Below are 14,940 nucleotides of genomic sequence, written 5' to 3'. Positions count from 1 at the left end.
GCCCATCTCTTCCTGGACAATTATCCTTCCTTCAAAGCTCAGTTCAGGCATTGCTCCTGCGGAAAGCCATCCTGACGCCCCAGGCTGGGTGGAGTGCTCCTTCCCTGCGCCTGCCCGAGCAACTCCAGTGCAGAAACACACACACGTGCTGTGCCAAGTGCACTCTCTCCCTCATAAGCAGAAGTTTCCTGAAAGCAGGGACTGTGTTCTCTATATCCCGAGTATGGTGTTTGGCACAAAATTGGATCTCCACACATGCTTGTAAGCTTACTGAAAACGCTTTTTACCTCAATATAACAGAGTTCTAAGTCCCAGTAGGAGAAAGGAGAAATACTAGGAGAACAGAGAAAGCTTCATATAAGATGCAGAAACTGAAATGCTCCTTGGATTTAATGGATGGAGAGGGTTTGGGAGGTGGAGAGCATTTCAGGCAGAAGTAACAGCCATGAACAATGGCTAAGTGATACTCTGGTCCAGTATCCTTGAAGTGGAGAACTCATGAACTGTTGTGATGAGACAGGGCCATTTTGTGGGGACTTGAATAGCATGTATTCATAAAGGTATTTGCTTCGTTTTGTAGGGGAGTGGATAGCATATCATATTTTGATGGGTTACTGTGGAAGCAGCATACAGGGTATCCTGGGGGTCAGAAGAGAAAGAATCTGGACACGTGGAACCATCTCTGGGTTTTTGGAACAATTCAGACAAAAGGCAGTGGTGATAGTGGAAACCTGCAAGAATATATATGACACAGTAACAAAAAGCGGGAGTTGGAGAAGAGGAGATAATTGAAGATGACTCAGATTTCTTTCCAGTGTCTGGGAAAGAGGGGCAGGCTTGGCAGAATAAATCCAGTTTGGACACTGGATTTGAGACGTATGTTGGTGGAGATCTCTAGCAAGCAGTGAGAAGTGTGGACCTGGAACTCAGATCGGAGCTGGCACATTTGGGAATCTTTTGCGAAGTCCAGGAAGATGAGAGGCTCAGGGCAGAGCCATGACTTTACTCATTAGACAAAAAGAGAAAGTGGAGCCTGTGAGGGAGACAGACAGAGAGGGGGAAACTAGAGCCATATGGGAGGAGATAGTGAACAGTGCAAAGGGGGAGCCTAGAATGGAATGGAATCAGTTTCAGAGAGGAAGAGAACCTGATGGGAATGAGGACTGAGGAGGGGCTAATGGAACTGATCGTTAGTAGGATGTTGGTCTCTTTGAAAACAATGTTTTGGTTTATAGTTATGGGCTTTGAAGTCAAGTTGCAAGGGTTGAGTTGGGATAAATGAGAAAGTGGAGGCAGAGAGTGTAGATTCCAAGAGATCTGATAAAGAGAGATGAAATTAGAGCTGAGGATTGAGAGAAGACATTTGTATGATTTGGGCATTGGTGTTGATAAATGGGTGGGGGTGGGATGGAATTGGATAAGGGATGGCTCAAAAGGTCCCAGAAGAATTGGAAAAAGTAGAATTGAGAGCGTGTAAGAGGAGGGTTTGCCTTTAGTAGGGAAACTGGACTTCTTTTTCTGAGACGGGAAATAGGAGAGGAGTGTTTCTCCTTTACCATCATGGGGGATAACCAAGGCTTCACACAGTCCACATTTGAACTGCACTCAAATAGATGAAATATCGCATTAGATGACCAACTGCTTGATGTTGTCTGGCAATTGTCATTTCTTAATTTCTCCTCTTAGCAATCAAAAGCATTTAAAAAACTAAATGTATGTTAGTCTCTATAATAACCCACTTTTTTATGAGAACAAGAGGTGTCAAACTGCTGAGGTAATAGAAAAGCGCATGGTTTTTTTTAAAGGGTAGGAAACCAAGCAGATATTTATCAAATGCTTGTTTATCCTTAGGAACCAGCTTTGTTTATGTTTCCAAAATTTGAGGATATGGGAATGGATGATAATTTTGGTGTAACGTTAGGCACAATCTTTATATGCTCTTTAAGCTGATCATTCCTTCATTTGGCTTTAGTATTTTGTAAAATAGAAAAATGTTTTCACAGGTAGTTTCAAAAGTAGACCCATAACTCTGTGTGTGTGTGTGTGTGTGTATTCATATGCTTATATAATTAAGCAAATATACATATGAAAATATTTGTGCTAAAGTGGTAGAAGTTTGTAGATAATTTAAAAGTTTACTCATCAAAATTCTCTTCAATGTGGTTAGTGCTTTTATTACCAAAAGAATGTCGAGAATTGATCTTTGAACCAAGTCTTTATATAAGGAGCAACTGAGGTGAGGTTTTAACTTGCTGTGTTGATTTGGTTTACAGTAGTTCTAATGCTCTGAGTCTGCTCTTAGAAGATCTTTTATTAAAGTATTTGGGTGACCTATTTTTTTTTCATTAGGGGGTGACAAGATGTGAATGAAAAGAAGACTCAGGGCAAACAAGGTCTTGCAGGTGGGCGGTGGACCTCCTTTCGCGTTGCTTTCATGTCATTTGGCAGGAAGCAAACTAGCCACCCAACCTGGCATCTCCTTTCCCTCTGCCCTTGGACAGGCTGGGGAGCTGGGGGTCCCTCAGAAGCAGTGCTGTTTGGTCTCTGGTGGACCTACAAGCAACCCCGATCTCCTGGGTCATGTCTCTCTTTTTTGGGGTGAGGGATGTCATGTCTTTTTTTGAGGAGTCCTAGTTTGTGATGGTGTCTGGACAAGAAAGGAATGCTGTCCCAGCACTTTTGACCATGGGGTGCTTGACTGTGTGTCCTAGTTCAGATTCCAGCACACCCTATTGAAGAGGGGGCCTTAGAAGTCTGAACTTTGGCTTGGGCAACTGAGAATGAAAGCATTTTTCTTTTGAACCATTTGCGCTTTGTAAAATACCTCAGGGGAGATGATTTTAATACTGGGGCCCTAATAAAGAATGGAGGAAAATGTGGCTTCTTTGATGAAGAAAAATCTTGATGCATAAAACAAATTATACAAGTAACCCTGTCTCCCTGAACTGTTACTTAATCTGTATTTAACACATTTAGAATTCTTTGGAGATAAAGTGTAATGTAATGAAAATAGGAGAGAAAGGAAAATAGTATTTTTTTCCCCCACTACTGTTTATAGACACTAAGATATAGAAATCCTTCCTGGAGAAACTATAATTCTTAATATAAAATTTGAAGAAAATCTATTTTAAAAAAATGTGTACACAAAGCTAAAGAAGAGAAGAAATCCACTTTCTGGGGATTTTCAGGGGCAGACATCTCAGTGGAGTGTCACTTCGGTGTCAGAAAAACTGGTGTGTCACTCAAATTTAGTGTTTTATTTAACTCTTTAATTTAACTCTTAATTTAACTCTTTTTTAATTTAACTCTTTTTTTCTAAGAGCTGATATTGAAACCAAGGAGGGCTTCCGATTCTCTTTTCTGGCAGTTCCCAGGCCGAGCCTCCGTTTGCTCCAGCTTCTTTGGGCCCTCGTCTCTCCCGCAGGCAACGAAGGGCACTGATGCATTTCTCTCTGTTCCCAAGCACAGGGAGGTAAAACCTCGATTACAAACCACATATTCCCATTCCCTGACAGGACATGATAGCTAATAATCTACAATCCTGGTGGCTTCGTTTTAAACTGGAAGCTCTGGTGGGTTTGGGGTTTCATTCTTGATATTTTGAATTTATTGTGAGTAACTGTTCATATATCTACGCATTCACCCATATCTGTTTGAGTTCGTCGCACCCCCTTGAATACATAGGGCATCTACATCATCCTCAGATAAAGCCTAAGCTCTTTTGGTTGCCTGGAATCTCTTTTCCCTCATTCTTTGTGTGGTTGGCCCTTCCTCTCTTTATGAGTTCAAGATCGGGATACAGGAAACGTCTTGGGCCCCAGGGTGTGTAGGAGCACCCCATCTCTGCTCCTGTAACACTGAGCACATTGTAATAAAGTCATCTACCAATTCGTTGGTTCAACAAATATTGGGCATTTACTCTTATTAACTTTGTGGTCTTAGCTCCACCAGGTCAGGGTTGTTTGTTATAAACAGACTTCAATAAATATTTGTTCAATAAAATGGGTAGAGAGTATTTTTAGTTTTATAAAAGGCTTAATTGGTTACTCTTGAATGAAATTGCCCTCAGAGAGGCAATGTGAAATAGTTGAAAAAAAGAGATCCCTCCCCTCTCCCTGAGTCACAAGCAGAAAAGCTGCAGGTGGTGGCTAAGGGCCTAGATTTCCGAGTCCAACTCCCTGTGTCCAAACCGTGGCTCTTCTGCTTCCTGGCTTTGTGACATCAGGTCAGTTTTCCAGTCTCCTTGTGTCTCACATGTAAGATGGAAGTCACCACGATGCCTGGTCCACAGGGCTATTGAGAGGCTTAAGTGAGGAAGATGCAACAGTGAGGGACAATCAAATGAGAAAGGAGTGCATTGTAAACTCCACAGTGTCAATATTTATTCAATTTATTTATTCAGATGATTAATTTGCTCAATTTCATCCTTGATCGTGCTTCTCAAGCTTCAGTGTATATACAAATCACTTCGCGATTTTGTTAAAATGCAGTTTTCAATCCAGTAGGTCTAGGGTGGGGCCTGAGATTTTGCATTTCTAACATACTCCTAGGGGTGCCGATGCCTTAGTCCACAGATCACATTTTGGTCTAGTCTAGAGCAGCCGTTCTCAGACTTTACTGTGCACCATAGTCTCCAGGAGGGCTTGTTGAAATGTGCCTGCTGGGTCTCATCTACAGAGTTTCCACTTCAGTGGGTCTTAGGTGGCACCCGATCATTTACATTTCTAACCAGTTCCCAGGTGATGCAGATGCTGTTGATCTGGGAACTTCATACTCTGAGGACCACTGATGCAGAAAACAGAAGATTGTTTTCCTCGGAGAGTAAATTACTTTTCTATGCTATGGGAAGCAGAAATCGGAGACTTGAGACATAGATTCTGGCTCTGAGATTTCAATTCTGGTACTGACACACATTTAACATCATTTTAAAACAATAATTGGCACTAATGTGTCCTTACGGTCTTGTGCTGTCTGGGGTCTGCTGCAGCTGTAGCAGGAGCAGTCTAACCCTAACCTCGGGCCCCTGACAAGGGTTGCCCTGGGAGCCTATGAGATTTTGGCTCTTGATCCTCTTTCTCAGGTGACGCTGGACAACAGAGGAAAATATGGCTCTCATTAGGCATTGTGGACAGCGGCCCATGCTTTGACAGCCTTTGCCATATGAAAGGAGGGTTGGTACACTTGGAGGACAGGCATGGCTTATGTGATTTTACAACGATTTACTCACAGAAAGTCATTAAAAAAGAGGGTGGGGGTACCGATCAAACCAGTTTCTAATTAAGGCAAAAAATCAGACAGTTGCAGCATTAAAATTTACTGAACTGAATCATCCTGTGTTTGTTAGTACTCCAGCTCTTTTGAGTGGGGATAACTTTGGCAGCATGTTCTGCAAGATCAGTCACCCGCCTCTTAAGTCAGCCTGGTACTATTAGTCAAGGCAACTTCTTTAGTTTAAAGAAGAAAAATAAAATGCCCACAAAACAAAATCATGCTTCTTTATCCTGAAAATGGAGCAACTATCTGTATTCCATATTTATTGTCCCTTCTGTTACACAGAATAGAGTGTTATATTCTGGGCATGAGGTCAAGAGCGATTCTTGTCCCCAGGATGCTTATAATCTTATCTCTTCTTAGAAACAATAATTAGTACATATATGTAAACTAAAAAATGTGCAGTATAGTGTATATATGTATTTATATGCAATATAATGTGTATGTGTAGTCGAACTATAATAATTTTACATAATAAAACTGAAAAAGAAAAAAGATGATTATAATCTTAAAAGAGATGAGGATTTATGTAAACACTTAGACTATAAGATTAGAATAACTGATAATTAACTGTACCCCCAAAGGGAAGAGCGAATGCTGGGGAAACAATGATACACCCTGCTTGAGGAAGTTGGGGAAGGCTGAAGGAGGATGCAGCATGTGGGCTGAAACTTTAAAAATTAAAGCAATTCTGTGGACGGAGGTCTGTCAAGGGGTTTATGGCTGCATACTTGCTACACTGAGCCTAGAACTGAAGTTTCCACTTACTGTGCCTTGTAAACATTGTAAGGGTTATTTTCCTCAAGTCAGGGATGTATAATGCAGAGATATAGAAGCGAACTTTATCAAAGGAAATGTGCGTTACATTTTGTTATGTGAAGGTCAGTGGTTTCTTGGATGTTTTTTAGATTTCTGTGCCCTGATTGCCATCAGAGGCAATGAGGTTTTGGTTGTTGACCAGATGACTGGTTTTTCTATTAGTACAACTGTAATATAGCGTTCAAGGCTGACTACGGTTTAAAGGCTGATTACTTGCTAAGATACACTTCAACTTTGGAGGATGTAACGGTGAATTAGTTCTTTACATCTTGCAGAGCCCTACAGATTATTTATAGTAAGAAAGTTGGACAATATAAAAAAAAAAAAGATCTAATGGTCTGTTTAGATCTGAGTTTAAATTGGATGGAAATCAAATTGGTTCTTTTACTCTCATCACACCTGCTTTGGGGCCCTGTTAGACTACCATTTCCTTGACTTTTATTTCCTCAAACTGTTACATTTTTTCCCTAACAGCAGTTTTCAGGTATCATTCCCTTATGAGCCAGCCCGGACTCTGTAACCTATCCCTTTGATCACTCTCACCTCTTATTTCACCCTCCTGACCCTTTGTCCTTTCATTGCACTCACCCACCAAATCCTCAACTCCGATCAGTCCGACTTCTGACTAGACGTCTTTATTGTTTTACTTTAAACAGTATGTCACTATGTTTAGGTATGTTTCTTGTAAGACACCTATAGCTCCATTTTGTTTTGTTTTTGGTCCAATCTGAAAATGCCTATTTTTATTTTTTAATTTTTTTCCTGTTTTTTTAATTGAAGTATAGTCAGTTTACAATATGTCAATTTCTGGTGTACAGCATAATGTTTCTGTCACACATGCACATACGTATATTCCCGTTCATATTCTTTTTCATTATAGGTCACCATAAGATATTGAATATAGTTTCCTGTGCTAGACAGTAGAACCTTTACATTTTTAACAAATGTGCTTGTCTCAGCAAGGTCTACCATTAGCAAATACTTCAGTTTTTCCTCAGAAAAATATAAGCACTGTAGCATGTTTGAATCTGACAACCCCATCCCATATTCCATGTTATTGGTGGCTAGAATTTTAGTTCCACTTTGCTTTTAATCCTCTCAATTAGTTATTATTTTAATGGTATATAAAATTAACATAACATTTGATATATAAATATAAATATGTATCTAATTTATATTTACATATATGCAGAAAAGTGTGCCAATCATAGCTGTATAGCATGCTACATTTCTGCAAAGGGAACGTAACTCTGGTAACAGCCACCCAGATCAAGAAGTAGAATGTTACCAGCACTCCAGTGGCCCCACTTATGCCCCTTCTCAGTCACAAAAGTAATTGTCCTAACTTCTGTCATCACCGAATTAGGTTTATTTGTTTTGAACTTTATATGGGCTGTTATGCTTGACTTCTTTCCCTCAGCATTATTTTTGTGAGATTGATACATGTTTTTGGGTGTAGGAGTAGTTTGCTCCCATTGCTACAAAATATTCCATTGTATGAATATCTATCTCATTTATCCACTCTTTGATTGATGCACATTTAGGTTGCCCTTAGTTTGTCTATCACAGATAGTCTACTGTGAACGTCCTGTGTGTGTCTTTGGATCCACCTCTGGGTACATGCTCTGGGCATATGTTCACGCGTACTCATTTCTTTTGGGCACACCTAACGAGTAGAATTGCTTGGTCACAATGTATGTATTTTACAACTTCTGCAATATTGTATGAGAGTTCCAGTTGCTCCACATTCTCACCAATAGTGGGTGTTGTGAGTCATTTAAATTGTAGCCATTTTGGAGGCTGTATAATGGCATGGCGTGGATTTCTTTTTTATTTTTAATATAATAGTTATTTCCTGATGACTTACAAAGTTGATCGCCTTGTTTTAAGTTTATTGGTCATTTGGATATCTGTTTTTGTGAAGACCCTATTTAAATTCTTTCTGTGGTTTATACTTGTTGATAACAAGCTCATTTTTAGATCACATTGCTCTTTCCTGTAGAGTCCTGTGGTTGTGAATGGGCACTAGAGAGTGTTTTGTTGATGTGTATTATTGAGATGCTTCTGCTGGGACTCCAAGTGTTAGATTGCTGGCTTGGCACTTCAGCATATGTGGGTAGTACAAATTTGGACCACCCACCTGGAAGAGGCACATGTTTCATGGTATCAGTTTCTCATAAGGGGAGTTTTTCTGCCTTCATCCAAAGATTGAGGCAGAGAGCATATTTCCTTGCTGCTTCTTTGGGATGGTAGCCAGAGATTTTCTAGATTAGCACCATTCAACAGAACTTCCTATGAAGATGGAAGAGTTCTATATTTATGTCTTTCAACATGGTAGCCACTTGCCACAAGTGGTTATTAAGTACTTGAAATGTGTGACCGAGGAATTGAATTTTGAATTTTATTTAATTTTAATACATTTAAATTTAAATATTATACAGTTAATAGCTGCCATATTAGATAGTGTGGTTATAGATCAATTTTTATAGACTAGGCAGCCCACTGAGGACCTTGGGTATATGCAGTGGTCTCAGTTTCAATTCCTCTCCTTACTCAGGCCGTAGGCCACGTCTCCTGTCTTCCCTTCCTGACCCCAGTCCCAGTGTCTGGGCTCTGAATCCTTGGATCACCATAGCATCAATTGGAGTTGGCTTTACTTTCCTTCTCTGATGAAACTCAGCTACATATTGCATATTTTTGCAGCCTTTCACATGAGTGCTCGAATGGACAGAGGATAAGTGTTAGCTCAATCTGCAGCTCCAGCTCTCCAGTGCTTCTCAAACCATTTGCCTTTTATCTTCTGCTACCACCACCCTACGGAAACTTCCATTGCTAATAGCTCCATAGTGTTATATTTAGTGACATAATCCTTTCCCACATGACTTGCAGAAAGCTTTGACTTTGTTGACGACTCCGTCTCTTCCCTTGACTTCCTAAGCATCGCAGTTTTCTTATTACCGATATTGGTTCTCCTTTTCAGTCTCCTTCTAGGACTTCTTGTGCTCACCCTTTCCCCATTATCAAGGGGACTTAGCCCTCAGTCTTATGTCTTTTCCTGCTCTATATACCTTCCCATGGTGATTTCCTTAAAATTTCTGGCTTCAACTGTATTTTATACGCTTATTAACTCCCAAACATATTGCCGTCTTTGAAACATTAGCTGATATATCTAAGTATTCCCTGTTTCCTATTGGTTTGCCACTCAACGAAAACAAAAACAAACACAAAAGTACAAAGTAGCAGATTTTTCTAGGCTCACAAGTCTTGGGAGGAAGTGACAAGACTCTAGTGAAGAAATAGCTGCAGAACGTACATGGCGTGGGCACTTGAATCAACGATCCCCTGATATGTTTCCAAAATAATTGTGAGGTTGCTACAGAACTGTGGGATACTGGCATGAGGAGGAATCTGAGAGAGATTCTTTGGTCTGTTTTGCAGGTGACTAATAAGTGGCAGAGGTAGTACTAGAACCCTAGTCACTCAGAGATGCTCTACCTGCTGCCATCTCAGGACCTAATGACGTGGTACACCTCCCCTAAATCTGAGTTAGCTTAACTTTAAGAGACCAAGAGAAATCCCTGCTTCTAGATGGAATAATAACTAACAGGAAATCCTAGGAGCTTTCAGTTATATTAGTTGTTACAAGTGGTATATAATGATATAACATCTTCTCATACATTGCAACTTTAAGATATATATATACACACACACACACACACATATGTATACTGTATGTATATGCACACTTAAAAACTTTGTATTTTCTTTTTAGTAATCACTTAAATCATGTGAGTGTCTGTGGATGTGTGTATGAAAAAGATGCTATTAAGAGAAACTTTGAAACCTTTCACTCTAATCATATGTCTGCTTTTAGCCAGTACTTCTTGGGGCCAACATTATCCCTCTTCAGTAACTATAGTTCCCTGTTTCCCTCCGAGGGTCATGTGAAAGACTGTGTATAATTCAGAAGGGATATTTCTATGCTGAGAAAAAATACCTCATATTTAAATCAATTCAAGTCTCTTCCTGACATCTACGCTGTATCTAGGACACATCTGGACATTTGGAAACATCCAAATTTGACTGAGTTTCCCAGTTTTCAGCAGCACATTTAGTAAAGAAAGGAACGAGGGACTTACATGAGTCAGGTTTTGTTTCTAAGGCAACGGCATTTCAGTGGGGCCCATGGCCCTGCAGCGCAACCTTTCTTCCTTGCCCTACGTCAGCCCTACCCCACGTCAGTGAAGGAGGCTGACATTCAAAGGGTGTGGTTTTTGAGGTTGCCACGTGGCAGTGCCATGACTTAAAATATCTCTCTCTGGTTGCCAGATGGCCTGGGGAATCAGCAAACCCAAGACTTATTGACCTCGGAACATGGTATCTTAGGACTGAAAGCTCTTTGAGGATGCTTTCTAAGTTTCTATATTTTTTTTAGAATCTTAAATATCTGGAGCACTTCAAGCCTTAAACCAGGATCATGCTTCTCTTCTCCTCCTACCCTGAGTGAAAGCAGAGGGTAAGAATTGACTTGGGGGCACAGAAAGTGAATGCTGACCTTCCGCTATTCCTCTGAGAACATTAATCCTTAACTACTTTCCAGAAGAAAGTTTCCCTCCCTCAGCCTAAATCCTTGGGAAACTGAGGTGTGGAGAAACTCCATGGGGAAACTACTCTGAGAGTCTACAAATAGGCTCAACCCTTAAGGTACCTGGTGGGGGTGGAGGCAGGTACACTCTTCAGGTCCCATTCCCCACTGTGTAGAGATGCATAAAATGCAATTTACTTCCAGTTATTGAAGAATAATGTCTTGAAATTTAGGAAAACAACCATCTTGAAGGAAAAGGCAAAGAGCATTATTTAGGGAGGGGAATTACTTTTTCTATTTATAGAATGGAAAAATGAGATAAGTTGGTTTGAAAAATGAGAAACAAATATATTGCAAGGAAGACTTTATTCATCACACATTTATTGAACACCTGCTATATGCCAGAGATAGTTCTAGACTCTGGATATATAGTAGTGGGTGGACTAGCAGACACGTACTCTGGCCTCATGGACTTCCCACTCTAGTGGTGGGACGGCAGGAGACCTAGCCCAGTATGCGTGTGTGTGTGTGTGTCTGTGTGTGTGTGTGAAGAGGGGTCAGAGGAGATTCCTCTAAAGAAGTGGTGTTTAAGCCAAGATCTGAAAGAGGTTGGATGGAAAGTCCTCAATTTAGTTTGGCTTCAATGATCTGGTTACAAAACAAAACAAACATTCAGTTCTAGATCTTTTACTTTTCCTACCCTTTGACAGTTGCCTGCCAGAGATACAATTCCGATTTCAATAGGAGACATTTGGATTGCTACCTCTTTCTCTATCCCTTGCATAGACATTTGCTATTTCTCATATCTCACTGTATTATGAGTAACTTGTCTACAAGTCTCTCTCCCCAACTAGACTGTGAGTCCCTTAAGGTCAGGGACTGTCTTAATCGTCCCTGTTCAGGGACAACATAGCTCTATGATGAGTAAATGCAGAAGTCAAGATGGTTGGAGAATAAAGTAGCTGAATCTTGCATTGAGAAAAGTGTCATATCAAAATATCTTTCTTCCCATCCAATATGTTCAATTCTTAACAAATTGTTTGAGCATCTACCATGTGCAGGCCCCGTGTTCGTCATGGAGATACCATGGTGAGCAAAATAGACATTGTACTGTGGTGTGTGTGGTCTGATGGAGGAAGACAGACTTTATGTAAATAATCACTCAGGTGTCTAATTCCTAAGTCTCTCAAAAGAGACAATGTAGGTAAAAATAGTGAAATAAAAATTTTAGCTGAAAAATGGCAAGAAAAGTTAAAGTTTTATCAGATTCTTGGATGCAACTCAGGTTTTCTTCATCTCTCCCCTCCTCTCCTCCTGCAATAATTAAATTTTTAATCTTGGGATTTCTGTAGTGAAACTGGCATAAATTAGTGTTTGTTCTAGATATTTTACTGCTTGGCTTGGCTGAATTGCTAATGGCAAAACCCAGTTTTTGGGGGCAAACACCAGTCTGATTTTCCCCAAAGTTGTTTCCCAGTGATCCTGATATTTAGTGATTCAGAACTCCATTTTTTGACTGAAAGTTTTGGAGTTCTGAAAAACTACCAACATCCATAATCAGGGTTTTTCTCTTGCACATTAAGAGTATGAAAGAACACATAGATACAGAGGTAGAAAATATGAGTAATGGTCATTTGCGCTGCTATCCAAGTGTCAGGAAGACTGCTCGTAGAAGCTTATGAAATAATTATACACAGCACATCATATTTTTTTCTGGCTTCAGGTCTAATAAAATAACATAACTTTTCAGTGTTAGAAGGTGAACATTGGAGGAGCAAACTGACCTCTTTAATATAGTAGGACAACACACTACTATTCAGTTAATGTTTCATAGTCCCCTTTGAAATGTGTGGCTGTAAATTAGAAAAAACCCCCAGAATTCTTTTCTTTTCTTTCTGTGTATTTTCTTGTTTTCCTTCCTTCCTTCCTCCCTCCCTCCCTCCCTTCCTTCCTTCCTTGTCTTTCTTTTTTCCTGAATGCTGCCATGTGGACCTCTGACTTGTGTGCTAACATTCATGATACATATGCTGTTAACAGTAAACACATATGGGGGTGAGAGGACAGATGAAATGGTGTGATGACACTGGAGAATACTTTTCACAGATATTTTATTTCCCAGGTTAAGGAAACTGCTAATAATCTGAAAAGGAAAGGCTTATTTACTAGTGTTGCTTAATGCGGTGCTATTCTTGATGATAGTATGAGCTTTAGTCCTAGTCTGTTGTTGAATTGCTTACCATTTTAAGAAAAATACTAGAGCTGAAGTGGTAAGAGTACAGCTAGCACATTAAGAAAGATGGAATAAGAGAAGTGAAAAAATAAAAGTGTGAAACACCACTGACATCTTCACTACTAAAGTAGACACTTCTTCAAATCAATGTCCCCCGCCATTCATCTTCCCAGACACAAATAACAGCCAGATAAGAACTGTATAAAGAAACAGAGAATAGAACAGTGGTTACCAGGGGTGAGGAGGTAGAGGAGGTGGGGAGAAGTTGGTCAAAGTGTACCAGGTTGCATTGGTGTAGAATGAGTAAGTCTAGAGATTCAATGCACAGCGTGATAGCTGTATTGATCATACTGTACTGAACACGGAGAACTTGCTGAGAGAGCAGCATCAGGTGCCCTTACCACATGCACACAGAAGGTAACTGTGAGGGGATGATACGTTCATTAGCCTGACTGTAGTGGTCATTTCACTACGTATGTGTATATCAAATCACCATGTTGTACACCCTAACATATACAGTTTTTATTAAAAAAATCACATGTAGGCCACACTTCATCCGCTCTAAATCATGCATTCTAAACAGGGTGATATCATCCCCAAAGAGGTGACAATTGGTTTACATAGAGTATTCCTATGATATTAACATTTCATGGAGGAGGGGAATGATTTAAACAAAAATGTCTAATAAGGTTCCTCCTGGGGAAGGCATACTAAAAACAAAAGATTGAGAAGCACTGCCCGTAATGGTATCTTTGTGCTGTGTAGGGGAGATGATTTATTTCTGGTAAAATTACTTGAATCTTAAAGAATTTGATATTTATGTTACAGCATCAACTAAGAAATGACCATGATAGGAGGAAGCCAAAATAGTAGCATAGCCAATGAATCATGGCCAAGCCCGGGGCAAACTGACAGGCTTCTCAATGACCTTACTATGAACCTAACAAACCAGGGCCCAAGCGGACTCTTTACATTGGCATAAAAAAATGAGAGGCGGTAAATCTTTTTTTTCTTATTTACAGATTTTTATTTACAGAATCTATAGTTTTCATGTGTACATAGCCATTCTTAACTGACTACCATTTAACTAACTTGCCAGACTAACAGAGGTTCCCATACTCTCTGTGATACATCCTGGCTGAGGTCCCTGGCACTTTGAAAACTCCAGGCTACTAGTGACTCACTATTGTAACTCTTGCTTCTGTTCTCCCTCCGTTGAGTTACATGCTCAGCAAGAGTCAACTTGGTTTGCTCCAGAACCTGTTCATACCATTTGCATTTGTTCCTGTATTTAGCTATTGCACAATAAAAAGCAGGTAAGCATAAGAAAGCAAAGAGAAAGAGGATTATTGTCTCTACAAAGATCAAGTTGAATGCTTTAGAAAAAATCAATAAAGAGGGTCACAGATTTAAATTGAGGACAGCCAAAGTGGTTGTACACTTGTCCCCAGCCATGTGCAAGTTCAAGTAGGGAGAAGGCAGAGCTTTGGATTTAGCCAATTTTGGGGTTTTGCCACAGGAGTATGAAGGAGGGAAAGAAGGTCTAGGGAGTTAAAGGTGTATGTGAGTTGGTGAGTATAGTGATGGATATTGGATGGCTGAGGAGGCAAATGAGAACAAGAAGGTTGTGAGAGACAGTAGGCTTGGTCAGATGAAGGGAGCTGGGGTAAGAGAGTCAGCTGAAATCTTGGAGGTTGTAATCGGGGAATGGAGTGCTTGAAATTGAGATACAGAGTGGGTGCAGTTAACAGTCACGACAAGATAGCGTTGTAGTGGCCAACTCAAAAAGGGTGAGTAAAAAGGATATGAGAGGCCAGGTTTTATCAGAAGTATATTGAAATTGCCAAAAATTACCCCAGGAATAGGGTTGGAGAGAGACAGTGAAATGGCTCTGGGAATTAAGAATCACATGTGATTCAGTAAATGGCCAATGTGTAAGTGCCAGATGTGCTCAAAAGGCAGAGAGGGCTGCGGGCTGCCATGGCTGGGAGAGGCGCGCTGGCAGAATGTGGTGACACCTCTGGGTGTCAGGTTG

Source organism: Camelus dromedarius, chromosome 4 (genome assembly GCF_036321535.1).
Source record: "Camelus dromedarius isolate mCamDro1 chromosome 4, mCamDro1.pat, whole genome shotgun sequence".
Lineage (NCBI taxonomy): Eukaryota > Metazoa > Chordata > Mammalia > Artiodactyla > Camelidae > Camelus > Camelus dromedarius.
The sequence above is the reverse complement of the archived record's forward strand: the minus strand, read 5'-3'. Positions refer to the sequence as shown.